Source organism: Tachysurus vachellii, chromosome 9 (assembly GCF_030014155.1).
Source record: "Tachysurus vachellii isolate PV-2020 chromosome 9, HZAU_Pvac_v1, whole genome shotgun sequence".
Classification (NCBI taxonomy): domain Eukaryota; kingdom Metazoa; phylum Chordata; class Actinopteri; order Siluriformes; family Bagridae; genus Tachysurus; species Tachysurus vachellii.
The window spans coordinates 5432447-5447907 of NC_083468.1; the positions used below are offsets into that span (position 1 = coordinate 5432447).

General features: G+C 37.7%; 1 pseudogene; it reads left to right on the plus strand.

Annotated features, from left to right (window-relative positions):
- Positions 1-308: 308 nt before the first annotated feature.
- LOC132851852 (U2 spliceosomal RNA) lies at positions 309-430 on the plus strand (annotated as a pseudogene).
- Positions 431-15461: the final 15031 nt, after the last annotated feature.

The window sequence follows — 15461 nt, forward strand, 5'->3', positions numbered from 1 at the left end:
GTGAATGAGAGTGTGTGTGTGCCCTGCGATGGGTTGGCACTCCGTCCAGGGTGTATCCTGCCTTGATGCCCGATGACGCCTGAGATAGGCACAGGCTCCCCGTGACCCGAGGTAGTTCGGATAAGCGGTAGAAGATGAATGAATGAATGAATGAAAGATTAAGCTAAGATTTATAGAAGAAGATTTGCATTGCCTCTATATAAGGCAGGGACTATATTTTATAATGGTTAGAGAGTTTGACTCCTGACCCTAAGGTTGTGGGTTCGAGAACTGAACCCCCTCCAACTGCTCCCCGGGCGTCGCAGCATAAAGCTTCTCGGCCTTTTGGCTAAGATCAAGTGTAATATCTGTTCTTATCAATTTGATATCTGATATGTCCCCTACCCGGGGACCAGATATCGAATTGAAATATTGAACAGGGAGATGGATTAAGATGGATTAAGGGCTTGGGGCAAGTCGTGGCCTAATGGTTAGAGAGTCTGACTTGTAATCCTAAGGTTGTGGGTTTGAGTCTCGGGCCGGCCACGACTGAGGTGCCCTTGAGCAAGGCACCGAACTCTCCAACTGCTCCCCGGGCGCCGCAGCATAAATGGCTGCACACTGCTCCGGGTGTGTGTTCATGGTGTGTGTGTTCACTGTGATGTGGGGATGTGGTAGCTCAGTGGTTAAGGTGTTGGGCTACTGATCAGAAGGTCATGGGTTTGAACCCTGGGTCCACCAAGCTGCCACTGCTGGGCCCCTGAGCAAGGCCCTTAACCCTCAGTTGCTCAGTTGTAAGTCACTCTGGATAAGGGTGTCTGCTAAATGCCGTAAATGTAAATGTAAATGTTCACTGCTGTGTGTGTGCACTTTGGATGGGTTAAATGCAGAGAATGAATTCTGAGTATGGGTCACCATACTTAGCTGTATGTCACTTTACTTTATAAATGTAATTTAAGAAACACATGTAGTTTTGCTAATTTGCTAACATTATTTGCCTGTATTTAATTGCATTATCCTGATTTATTTGCTAATGCCGGGTAAAACTAGCACTGATTTCAGTAGCAATTAAGCTTAAGCTTGCTAGGCTTGCTAATTAACTAAATCGTGTTTACTTATAGAGTTAGACTCACTACGTCAGGAAAACATGGCGGCTCCAGAATCAGCCTCTTGCACGTCCTCGTTCCCAGTCACCATCCTTGTAGCTGTTTTCATACAGTATGTGTTTAATTAGCATGTTCTCTTTAGCTCTGTTTAAAAGCACTCAGGTTTCAGGTTGTATTTTGCAAAGTAATTGTTTTGTTCTTTTGTTTCTGTGACACTGCCTGTTTGATCTAAGCATTTTGTTTTATTTCTATTTCTTGCTTATTTGAGCATGCTAATCCCATATTGACCTCTTTTTAATATTTTGATCCCTTCTTAATATACTGACCTGCACTTGCATTCAATTTCAATAGTGTGTTTCCCGGACAACTAGCTTTCTTTTTTTTTCAATTAAATGAGGACATTTAAACGTGTAACGTTTTGAGGATGATCAAAAATTTCACATAAGAATTATTTCTTTTTCCCCACACCTGGAATTCCAGAGTCGATTGAGGGTGTATTAGTTTAGGTGTTATGATAGCATGGTCGATCTGTTTTAAAATGAAAAACTTTTTAATAAATGGAGTGGACATTATGGAAATCAAGAGCATTAGTCAGTTGGCATTGCACATTACTGAGTATTAGATCATGCACTGTTTGATTCATTTAAAAAATCCATAAAAAATAGCATTATCCAGCTCATATCTCACACGAAAACATCCTGAACTGTTTGGTCTACAGAGCTTGCTATAGCAGCCAAATGAGATTATTAAGAAGGATATTTGCTGTTGGTCCAATATCAAGTATTTGCATAGTGAATAATCCTGGCTGCGCTGTTTTCATATGCAAATTCGACTCATTAAGGGTTTTCCCTTAGTGAACTCTCGAAAGGGTTCTCCAACAGGCAGATATGACTTTTTATTCTGTGCAATTGTTTGGCAAAAGCTCTGACCACAGCTCATTTTATTTGGAACAGAAATTGCTCCTTTTCTCCTTTTGTTATAGGAAAAAAATAATCTGCTTTTCTTCTCATCCAATATGCCAGTCCTATACACTATATCTGATTAAGGACACTAATTTTCCAAAACTTACAAAAGAAATGCCAGTTCGATACCTGGGTGTGCCGTGAATTTAAACAAGACAAATCTACTATCATCTCATTTGGTTACATTTGCTTAATTGATTCCTTTTGTGGTCGTATTTGGACAAGTGAAATAATCTAACAGAAACTAATTCTGAAAAATTATTTTGGGACGTCTCTCGTGTGTTTGTGATTCTCACCAATCTTAACAAATCGATTTAAATTTTGTAATCCCATGGACACTGACACAGTTTTAAATTGAATTGAATCTTGCAACTTCTATCACTAAGCTGAGGCTGGTCATGATGTTAGATGGGAAGAAAAAATATTAATGTCTATCAGTGGTTTGCCAATTGAACCTTTAGGGTTGAACAATATGTTAACATATATATAGATGGCATAGTAAGAATGATCAAAATATTACACACATAGTTGAAGACAACAGCATTCATTATTTCTTAGTCCATAAAATCCATAATACCTGACCAGGTCCAATTAATCAGAAAATGTATTTATACATAGTTACCCCCAAGATATACTGTATAGTATTATATACTGGTCAGCCATAATATTAAAATAGCTGATAGGTGAAGTGAATCATATTTTTAATAACAGCCACATCAGTGATGTGGTGGTATAAATTAGGCAGCAAGTGAACAGTCAGTTCTCAAAGTTGATGTGTTGAAAGCAGGAAAATAGACAAGCACCAAAAATAAAAAAAAATAAAAAAAACTACAAAACAGCAGATCTTGTGGGATTTTTCCAATTTGGCTTGGTTACGACCTACCAAAAGTGGTCCAAAGAAGGACATCTGGTGAACAGATAACAGGGTCATAAGCACCCATGGATCAGAAATGGGAGCAAACTCCATCTTAGGAAGTACAATAAAATAATGCACCTCCTATTCATATCTGAATAGGTATCTGCTTAGACTGGTATCTGCTTATTATTCTGAATAATCCATTTGTTATGATGATTGTAAAACTGTGACAATGTTCCTGCCTCTTCCAAATATCACTGTAATTATCAAGGGATCCAACAGCAAGCAGCCGTGTTAATGACACCATTCGGATGCTGAGCAGGACAGAAGTGTGCTAAGCCCCGAATGAGCACCTCTCCATTTGGCTGAGCTCACTGTGTGAAGTCCACACTGTGACTCACTTCTGTCTCTTAATAGCCCTTCTTTCTTTATGCTTTCATCTCTTGACATCCTTCTCAGAATGATGAAATCAAGTCTTCAAGTACATGTGCACAAAGGGCCATATTCAGATGTGATGGTTAATGTGTGCAACTTAACTTCAAAAGACATCTCAATGTTTATTTGAGAAACATTCTTCTTATTCAGAGGCATACTAAACAGGTGCTTTGAATTGCTCAGCAGAAGAAATTCTGATTGAAGAAAGCGCTTTGAAAAAACATGTCAATTTCTTCTGAAGTTTCTTTTTTTTTTTTTTTTTTTTTTTTTTTTTTTTTACTTATTTGCTTACAGGGAGATACGTCTCCTGGCTAAAACAAGGCTGAAAAAATAAATCAATCAAATAACAGAAAAATAAATCCTAAATAGTGGTAGAAAAATAATAATAAAAAAGGTGTTTCTTTGTCTTTCTTTTGTTGTCATCCATTTCTTAAAATTTCAGTATTTTAATACCACTGAAAATTTGTCTTAATTTTTTCAATCGGGTTCCAACCACATTAAGTGGTTATTAAGCTAAAAAAAACACATTCTAACTTCTCTGTACTTACTCTGTACCAACATATTATAAGATAAGATAAGATAAGATAAGATATCAAAAACAAACTCATTCGTACATTTCTTGTCCTCTTTAATAGGAACACCTGTGCATGTGCTCGGTAAAGCAGTTATGTACAGTATTAAATCATGTGGCAGCAGCACAATGTGTAAAGTCAGACACAGATACAGGTCACAAGCTCCCGTTAATGTTCTTATCAAACATAATAATGTGTGCCAAAGTGTGAGCTCTGTGAGTTTAACCGTGGCATGGTGGTTGGTGCCAGGTGGGCTGGTTTGGGTATTTCAGAAACTGCTAATATGCTGCTATACACACGTCATTAGAGTTTGTACAAGATGGTGCAAAAAAAAACAAACAAAAAAAAAACACTAAAAAAAAACACCTTGTGTTTTGAGAGTTTTCAGGCTGAATCACGTGGTGATGAGAAAGTTCCACTACTGACAACCAAGAAAAGGAGTCTGAGGCTTTCATGGGACAAATTCACCAAAAAGGTACAGACCTGACAAAGATCAGGTGATTTGTTTTTCTTCAGCCCTCCAGCCTGTACTCACCAGGTTCCTCTTCTTCTGTCCTTGTCAATACATTAATAATGGTATGCAGGGACTGTTGGAAAGCAAGAATTAGGAGGAAACAGTATGCCTTTGTGACCGAACCATCCCCAAACACATGGCTTCCAAAGCTGCAAACGAGAGCAGACCTCTTAGGGAGTTAAAAAAATCCAATTAGCTTCCATCATTATAATTACGATGCATTTTGTATGAGATTGATGAGGTTGGTGCGTTGCTTGTAATGAGTATAGCATCGGACAAGTTTTTCTTTTCTTTTCTTTAAAGTTCAAAGTTACCGAATGCTCAGCTTTGACAAATTTGAATACATTTATTCATTATAGCCATATCAACCTAATATTTTGTTCTTCTTCTCTAAAAATCCATGCATTGAAGAAAGAAAACTAAAAAAAGAATAGATTTTATTAATAATTATTAATAAAAGTAGCTTTTTTTAATAAACAAACAAACAAACAAACAAACAAATAAATAAATCAGCTTTTAATGGCAAATTATTCTTTATGATAGCGCCATTACGTGATGGTCACAGTACAGTAACTACACATGCCCAAACCATCCTGAACTTTTCCACGTTTTATTAGATACCTGGAAGTGAAAATTAAGTATTCACCCATCAAACATATATCTTTTCAAGGACTTCCAAGTCAAGCACAAAGCTGTGGAAACTGATTAATCCAGGTTTGGTTATATAAATTATATCCCAAACTTTGAGCATGCCACTGAGCACCATGAAATCCATTATTGAAAATGGAAAGAATGTTTCAAGTTACAAAATTTATTGTAAATGTGTGTAAAATTTTGTAAAAATCTTGTCTCATTCATTCATTCAATTTCTACCGCTTATCCGAACTACCTCGGGTCACGGGGAGCCTGTGCCTATCTCAGGCGTCATCGGGCATCAAGGCAGGATACACCCTGGACGGAGTGCCAACCCATCGCAGGGCACACACACTCTCATTCACTCACGCAATCACACACTACAGACAATTTTCCAGAGATGCCAATCAACCTACCATGCATGTCTTTGGACCGGGGGAGGAAACCGGAGTACCCGGAGGAAACCCCCGAGGCACGGGGAGAACATGCAAACTCCACACACACAAGGTGGAGGCGGGAATCGAATCAACAACCCTGGACGTGTGAGGCGAACGTGCTAACGACTAAGCCACCGTGCCCCCCAAATCTTGTCTCAGTACAATGAAATTCTTGTGCAACTTTGCACTCCTACCTTAAAAATAATGTAAATGAATTCATAACAAGTACAAACAATAACAGATTCCAAATTGTGAACAAAATTAATATAATAATAAATAACATAAATAATAATAAACCTTCTATAATAGTAAACATTCTATTCAGTCATAAAGTGACAGTGTATTATAAATGCAAGTAAATGTTCATACAGATTTCAACGCACCCTATTGCAATTTAAATGTATGTTATATCTGAAATCTGAAATTGTTCATCGATGTTGAGATGATGGACTGAACCCTTGTCTGGCATCTAGTGGTGAAGATGTGCTGAAGTGAAGGAAGTTAATCACAGATGAGTCTGGAAGCTATTTGAAGCCTGAAGTCTTGCAAAGTCAGGTTTCCAAACCACACCGTGACCAGAGTTGGTCACTGTTGGTCACCTTAATAGCGTTGTTCATTCCAAAGCTATGGAGTCTTCTTAAAAAAAAAAACTTGTCCTTTTCTGATGATGCTGCAAGGTGGATCAGGAAAGTGAGTCTGACAGCTGAGCATCCAGGAATTTGAAGGTGAACGATGTGGATGGGAGAGTACACATATCTGTAATCTGAGTAATTAAGGGACGAGGGCCTTCCTCAGGGGGCCAGCAGTGGTAGCTTGGTGGACCTAGGATTTAAACTCAACCTTCGGAGCTGTAGTCCAACACGTTAGTCCAACACTACTAAGCTATAAAATCCCCTGGCCCTGGTGCAGTTCCCGGTTTGGCTGTTGTTACAAAAGGATCACTTAGCCCTGTCCTGTTGTGGTCTCTTTATTTATCTGTATAGTTTCCATGCACAGATTCAATGTGGACGATCCTCAGTTTATGGCCTGATAGTCAAAAAACTCAAGTACATAGTTGAGTTGGAGATAGAATTAACATAAACTTACTGACCAGTTTACAAGGCAGAACAGTGCTTATTTAATGAAGAGATAGAAGGGTTCAACCAATGTAACCTACAAACTGATCCTAAACATACTGCCAAAGTTACACTGGAGTGCTTCAAAACCAAGAAACTGATGGTGGTAATATGGTTGTCAAATCCAGACCTCAATATGATTGATATTATGTGAAATTGATGTTCTCTTACAGTCCTCCTCCTATCGCACATAGGCTGAGTAAATCTGCCAAGAAGAACCAAGAATATGGATCTAGATGTGTAAAACTGATATGCATGTACCTCATCTACAGTAGGTATGCTAGATGAGATGGTTCTAACCAATTAATTTAAAAAATACATTCTTCTTTAGGTTTAAATAGCATTCTTTGTGTCACAATATTTTTTTTTCATTCAAATAACAGTTTAAAAATCGAATACTAGAAAGTCCAGTGAAATGTGTTGCAATATCCTGGTTTTAACACTCCAGAATGTGAATGTTCAAAGCATGCAAGGCTGTAACCTGCAGGCTCCTGCCAAATATCAGACCATCATAAATCCTTTCATGACCCACCACACTACTCCATAGTGTCCATGAAAAATTACTATGACTGACAGCTTTGCAACCCCAGAACCTGAGGCCACTTAAAATATATTCCCTCCATAACAAGAACAACAAATAAGAAAGCCGGCTCTTATACCAGAACTTTGGTGTAAACATTTAGCTGACAATACATAACATTTATGTGCATGGATGAAAAACCAGCGACCTTTTTATAATCAGAATCATTTTGACTTCCTCGCCCTGTAGTTCTTCTCTTATTATTCGGCACACTGGACACTGTGACTGTGGTGGAAAAATGTCATGGTATTTATAGAGGCAGAAATGACTGACAGTGCCGAGTAGAACAGCCTTATATAGCTGTCATGGCTTTGCTGTATTTAAAGAATTTCTTGACATTTACAGCTGTGCTGTGGCCTCAAAGCAGAGAGGACACATCTTTCTTCATCTTCTCCATCCATTATATCTTTTTATTTTCCTGCCTGGTGCATTCAAAAATGTTCTTTTGCTCATTCCTCTTCTTTCTCTCTTTCTCTCTCTTTCTCTTTCTCTCTCTCTCTCTCTCTCTCTCTCTCTCTCTCTCTCTCTCTCTCTCTCTTTATCTTCACTCGTACTTTCATTTCCTATCTTTGCTTCTCATTCATAAAAAAAAAAAAATAAAAAAAAATAAATAAATAAATAATCCCTCCCTATATTATAATTCACTGTTTCTCTCTCACTCATTGTCTTTCTCTTGCTCTTTACTTCTCCTTTCTTCCTCTCACTGGAATAGGTAAACTCCTCATTGACTTGGTGTTCAAAGAGCAGCATTAGCTTACAGAAACACAGAGACAGTTAATGTGGTGAATCTGTTATGTGAGCTAAATTGAATGTGATGTGCAAGAGACGGGCCTTTATCAAGAGGAATAGGGCTTCCAAACTGGAAACTGCAGCCATGACAGCAAGGACAGTCTTAAAAGTAGAGGTGTAATGAGAAATGTGAGTGTCCTGATATGCTTCAGTACACACTGGAAGTGCAATCACCAAACTTTATAGCATATCACCAGGCTGTTGTGGATTTGTAGTATATATATATATATTCTCAGGGAAGCACAGCACACAGGCAGCCAAAAGAAAGTTTTCATGAGAAGCAGAGAAGTTCAAACTGTTTTAATTTAACAAGGCAACGTGGATAGCCATGGATATAATCCTGTTGGTAAGATTAGAAGAAGAAGAAGAAGAAGAAGAAGAAGAAGAAGAAGAAGAATGAGAAGAAGAAGGAGAAGAAGAAGACATTATAAAGCACTTATGCTGTAGCTGTTGGACGTAATGAGCTCTTTGCAGACAGCCATGTTCTGTTCAACAAATCATATTACCTTACCTTTTAGATATTTTCGAATTTCCTTAGAACACGCTGTGCTGTTCCAGCACATTCTCTCTTGCCCTTTGCTACCCAGGTTGCCACTGTATATTTTATTATGATTGCGGTAATGTATTACTTTAGATTTGTGTGTTCACCCTGATTTCCGAGTTCAGTTCGGTTAAGCTTTAACAATCTTTCTCCTCCCACCTTTCTTTCTGATTTAATACCGCATAAATATAAAGCCATACATCCTGCAGCTGAGATCATCTTACTCCCTGATGCAGCACTTTTATCTGCTTAGTTTATGGGTGGTGGCCTGGGAAAGCACTTCCCATTTGAAAAGAAATGTGTTTTTCTTTTGCACATATTTAATCACAGGTTATGGCATTTCAAAATCTGGTTACATCCAGTAAAAAAAGTTGGGAAGTGAGAAAATTGCATTTAAAGTGCAATTGACTGTGTTGCAGGACCATCTCAGACATTTCTGACAGCTGTTATCTGATAACAAATTGAATTATTCGGGGTTGTTCACTGTCTGGTTCACTGTACAATCCAGCAACTTGATCAGTGTGACATTGAAGGTACAAAGAAAGAACACTTAGCCAAAGTTTCAGGAATCTTTATTATATGGATTGCTTTGGATATTTGCATGTTTTAAATGATAAGACTAGTTCTGATGAACCCTGTTGCTGTTTGCATGAGGAGTTCAAGAGAATTGCTGATTCATAGCTTCTGGAGGGATGGTAAAGTTCACTAAATATTCAGGCGGTTTAGCAATGAGTCCATGTGTCCCCAGATCACACCTGTTGAGGCCTGAGGTACAGTAAGGTCCTTCCTTTTTTATACTGAAATAGTGGCTGCCCTTCTCAGTGACTTACCAACAGACCTGTTAACTGTTAACTGCTAGAATATTTCAATCCTGGTCTACACTCAGCCCAGTTTCTATTGCAAGTATACTGTAAGTAGTTTGGAATGATTTGGACCTTCCTTTACTAATGTTTACTGATGGCTGTGGTAGGTAGTCCATTGTTGTGTGTCTGCCATGTTTTTAACATTTCTCCGAGGCATGTTGTACCTCCAGATATATCTGCCTTGTGTCAATCTTGTCTTGCAGCTGATTATAAAGGGTTTCAGTGTTGGGAATGGACATACAGTAGAGGTCATGTTGGATTTTTGCCATACCACTATCTGAGATTTGTTGGGAGATGACAGGTGGCTTAACATTGACACCTGATCCCATGTCCCACAGGTCTTCCTCTTTTTAGTCTCTTCCATCTATTACCTTAGTCTTGCCTTGCCTGAGCAACAAGATTTATACACCTGTAGCCCGTTCTTGTTGAGCCACACCACAATCTTCAAGTTGTCCACAAGGCTAAGTCTAGCAATGCCTACATTCTGGAGTGACCCTTTTGTCTGCAGGTCTCCTCTGTTGGTGTCCACATCCTCCCCATTAACTAAGAGGTTACTGTTGTGGCTAGTCAACATCAGCTTCATCCTTAGTTTGGTGCACTTATAGTTTTCTACATGCCTGAAAATCGGTAGCTTTATTATGCCCTTGCTGTAGAGCCAAATGTTGTAGAGGGACCTGGGGAGACCTAGCTATTTTCTTATATATGAGCTGATCATCCACTCCAGGTTGTCATCATTGGTGAGTGGAGCCTCACAGATTGTGAGTGGCCACATGAGACGAGGAAAGAGCCCAAATTGCAGGCAACAGGAAAATAGCCAATGCAAGATTACAAGATATATACCTTCTTTCGAATTCACACGCTAGATAAGTCTTCTTTATTTGGCCACATATCAGCTGCCAATCTAGGTGTGTGTAATTGACCATGTGTAGAGCCACGGCCATTCTAAAATAAGGTAAAAACCCAAGGCACTTTGCGGGATTAAGTCCTATTGTAGCCATAGTACATTTTTTTTTACATTTTCTGCTGTCATATGTCTAGGCAATGAAATATAAAGAGGAAAAAAAATCATGTATTAAACCTTTCCTACAGGACTTAAAGTTCTGTTTTTTTGGTTCATTTATTTAATCGCAATATCAAATTTTCTGATACAAACTTGGCAAATGGACTAATAAGAAGTCTTTCTGTAAATGGGAAATGCTCAAATTTACAAACTCAGTGATGACGAGGTTGCTTAGATCATTTTTCTTTCTATCTATGATTATTATTGACTGCACTGTTTTTTTCATACATCATACATAAGTGTTTTTTTTTTTTGCGACATGTGCACCATATCATTCCAACGCAGTCAGCAGTGTGTTTGTGGATGCATACAAACACAATTATTCTTTAAATCAATAAATATGGCAACACAGTATGCAACCGAACAGACAGTTACAACATACTGTATGAATCTGGAGCTTGTGATTTAATGATAATGATTTAGAGAAAACAATATCTATTTTTCCCTAAGTAGATCATTCTAAGTATTACGATAATCTGTAATGTGTAATTGATCGAACAAGACAAAAACAGAATCATTATTTTATTATTGTTATTATTATTATTATTATTATTATTATTATTATTATTATTATTATTATTATAGCCTGACAAAGACTTGCAGATTAAAAAATTAATAAATAAAATATATCAGTTTTGCAACTTTGCCATTCCGCGCTATTGTTTCATCTCTAACCAAGCTGTGCATCCCCAATCCCTTTTAGGATCAGTAAAAAATATGTGGATTTTGTCTGAACCCTGAGATACAGAGATCGGATGTCTTTGTTTAAGGAAACAATGCCTTTGTCCAGCAACGTTCAGCATCGTTCCAGCCTACCATTGGAGGCCCAGGACACCGTGTAGTGATTAGAAGGAAAGATGTGGTTCATGGAAAGGAGAGAAACAGAGAGAAAGGCAGACAAGTGGGCAGTGTAGTGAGGGAGGGGGTGGAATGAAGGAGTGCAGCTCTATCAGACCTGCACAGACTCTTTGATGAGTCACATGGTGAATACAGGAAAGACAAAGCAGCAAAGCCAGACTGAGCACATGGTTGTTATCATACACAGAGAGTGCTCTCGAGTAGCGGCCTGGAGACAATGGACATCATCGCTTCTAATGCTGTCCTATGAGAAGAGAGACAAAACTCCATTTCTGTACACATTCAACAGACATAGTGTGGGCATACAAGTGTTTTAATGGTTCTTTTCCAGGTTTCAAGCTTGGAAAAGCACACCGCAGCTTGTTATTACACCCTAATAGATCACTGGGTTTATTTGTACATGTATTTCTACTATTCAGTGTTTGTTTCATTTGGTTAAAATGATATTTCACTATTTAAATATTTACATCTAGCATATTGCTTGATCCAGCACAACCTAATTTATGCATTATGAACTAGAAATACTAGAAGTGTAAGAGAATGGAAAGGTTTGAACAATTCTATTTCTACTGCTGAAAGTTACAGCATGTGACCGAATAGACCAATAAACATCATTTGAATTGATATATCATGCTCCTTCTTAGTTAATTTGTGTGCATTGACTGTGTGCTTTAAGAAAAATGTGGGTATGTATCTTTGGTTCTCAGATGAAACGACAGACCCGTTTTTATTAATCAACAAATTAATACAATTTAATTTAATTCAATTTGATCTCAATCCATTTGAGTTTAATTCAGTTCAAACCTGTTCAATTCTCCTCCTGCCTTTAACGAAGGCTCAGTGATCAGCATGCGGGACATCTTAATAAAATCTCTTGTATATAATATGTATATTGTTGAATTTCTTCTGACAATTGGAAGAAAGTCTCGCCTTTGTCCAGGGGACTGTTTTTGACATTTTCATTTAATTTTATGCATTAAAAAATTTATTAAAGTTCTCATACATTTTGAGTAGAAGGGTACTTTATTATGAATTTTCATGAAATATATATATATATATATATATATATATATATATATATATATATATATATATATATATATATAATTTTTATTTTTTTATTTATTTTTTTTTTTCACAGAATAGTATGAAGAATTGTGGCTGGGGCTGATTTCTTGATTTCTTTCAAGCCCAGATTGTGGATTCCCACCCACTATGATTCAATTCAATACAATTTTACTTGTATAGCACTTTTAACAATGGACATTGTCTCAAAGCAGATTTACAGAACAAAAGAAATAGTAGTACGCAAAGTTCATTATACAAAGATTAATATTATTCAAAAGTTCAAGATTAATATTAGACTTGATATTTGAATGTGTTTGTATTTATGCCCAATGAACAAGCCTGAGGTGACTGAGGTGAGTGTGGCGAGGAAAAACTCCCTTAGATGGAAGAGGAAGAAACCTTGAGAGGATCCAGACTTAAAAAGGAACCTCATCCTCATTTGGGTGACACTTGAGGGTGTGATTATAATTATTATTAACAATGAAGAGTGTTATTATGAATAATGTCCTTTCTACAATCAGATACAGTCTGACATTTGTGTATTGATGCGAAGGTTGTTGTCCTCATAAGACCATATCTCTTGGTGCCTCGGGATCCTGACCGGGTTGGCCTCTTCTCACTGAAGGTCCGAATACTTCATGACGTAAAATAGAACTGGAGCTGGCTCAATCTCTGGATGCATCGGGATGGGTAAAAAAGTGGATAGGAATTAGCATCGGGATGGGTAAAAAAGTGGATAGGAATTAGCATAGCTAATCAAGTATTATAAACAGTTGGGTTAATCTTCCCCTGCATATCACATGACCCTGTATGAAACATAGTCACTCAGCACTCACATACACACAAACACCTGTTCTGTGGTTCCCTTAATCAGCAAAAATAAATATATAATAAATAAATGTCTCTTTGTCATGCTGTTTGTTCCTTTGCTGCATGTTGTACTATTTTTGTTAAGAACTGTACAACTCTCTGACCCAAAGCATGACAGACTGCATTTAGTGACATTCTCCCTATATTACAAATGCACTTGGGCTTAATTGTTCACTGACCCACCCGTAGCACGTCATCAGCCGTGATTGAGAAGACGCATGAGAAATACAGGGCATGACCGTCCGAGCAAAGTACAAATCATATGAGACAGATTACCGAACTTTTTCTATGTTTTATGCTTTCATTAACGTGAACTTTTCTGTTATGAAAGAGCAACAAACTAGTACATATTTAACAATACACTTAAGAACAATATTGATCACAAAATCTGTATTTGAAAGTGTTTTTCTTATATATAAGCATAATAGTTGTATGTCTATGATGAGACTGAATATTTAAAAGCTCATCTAATGTTACACCAAGTAACTTATCAACTAACTTATGTTGGTATATGTTCTGAATCGTCCCATTCCATACTGTCTGTAGTATTACTGGGATTGATGTCTATATGTATCCATTTATGATTGCTGGATAATAGTGTCATTGAACAAACTGTAATTTATGAATCTGCAATTGTGTAAAAGCCACAATTAGCACCAAAACACTCAAACAAATAACCAGCCTGACCTTAAGGGCATCACTTCAAATGAAAAGCTTTCACACCCTCCATCTTGTGAACCCATCCATCCCTTCCACTCCCATCGTTCCTGATTTGACCCATGAAGAACAGATTTAAGGTTGATCTCTCAAGGGTGCATATACAAGGTTCTCACTGATACGTGATACAATCAACAATTACAGCTCCAAGGAGTTCAAGGCTCCTCTAATCAGCAAGAGAGGCACTGCTCCTTCTTGGTGAACTGTGGAATGTAATTATAGCTGAAAGCAATGGGAGTAAAAAGACAACACAGCTGCCACGCTAAGCTGCTAATGAATGACCATAATTGCCCCAGTGGCCCGTTGAAACAGGTGAGCGGCGTTGCTTTGAGTAATGAGGTGATTCGGACTTGGGGAAAGGAACATGGGCATGAAACATGTGCTGCTGGCCATCTCTATATGAACAAAGCCTCTGGGGAAGCTTTTTTCTGCTAGTCCTTAACAACATAATTGGCAGTGCATTAGTGCTACTCATTAGTTTTGTTCCATTAATGCAGGCATCTGAGACGAAAGATTGGCAACACTTGATGGAAACTAGTTTTGGTGAAGGCATGCATCAAGCATCACAGTGTAGCTTGCCTAGTTACCTTAATTGAGTCTGTTGACAGAACTGGAATGCTAAGAAGAAATCTATAAAAATAGCTAAATGACCCAGAATACAAAATTTCCCTTCTATCAACATTTCTCTGGCTGGCAAAATCCATTTGTGAGAACTACCCCATACGCCATCAGCAGGCCTCTTTCACACTTCACCAAATGGAATGTCTTCCAAACAAATGTTGCATTTTTTTTTTTTTGACGCCAGTCAAATTTCCTCTCTTCACACTCGTCTTGCATCAGATCTCGCCACAAATTGTGTTCGGAAGTGACAACATGTCACAAGAATTAAAACCAGAAATGTTACTTTGACAACAATCTGCTGCACTGATCATTTGCTGATCAGACGACATGAACAGAGATGTAGTGAATAAGACATTTTCCAGGTTATGCTGACATAATATCTTGCGAGACTGACGAATGGCTTGCTTCAGCCTTGTCTGTGGTTATTTAATATAATTTAATAAGATGACCGATCTGCTAATTAAATTTGATTATATGTGTTATTCATTCTCAAGGTTTGAACCACATTCTAATCTATAAAATTGAGTGCTTTCATTATTTCTCATCTTCACACATGCTTATTTTAATGGTTACTAAACATAACAGAACTTTCAATGTTTTATAAAATATGAAAATTGAATGCATTTATTTTTCTTTATCACAGCAAAGCGAAAAGGTTTTCTGCAGTAAACCTGTCAAAGAAGGTTGGAGGAAATGGATGCAAATGCGTCCTAGTTGTTTTGGTGTAGCACCACTGATCGGAAGGTTGTGAGTTTGACTCCCAAGTCCATTAAGATGCCACTGCTGGGCCCCTGGGCAAGGCCCTTGAGCCTCAGTTGTATAAAATGAGATACAATGTAAGACGCTCTCGATAAGGGTGTCTGGCAAATGCAATAGATGTAAATC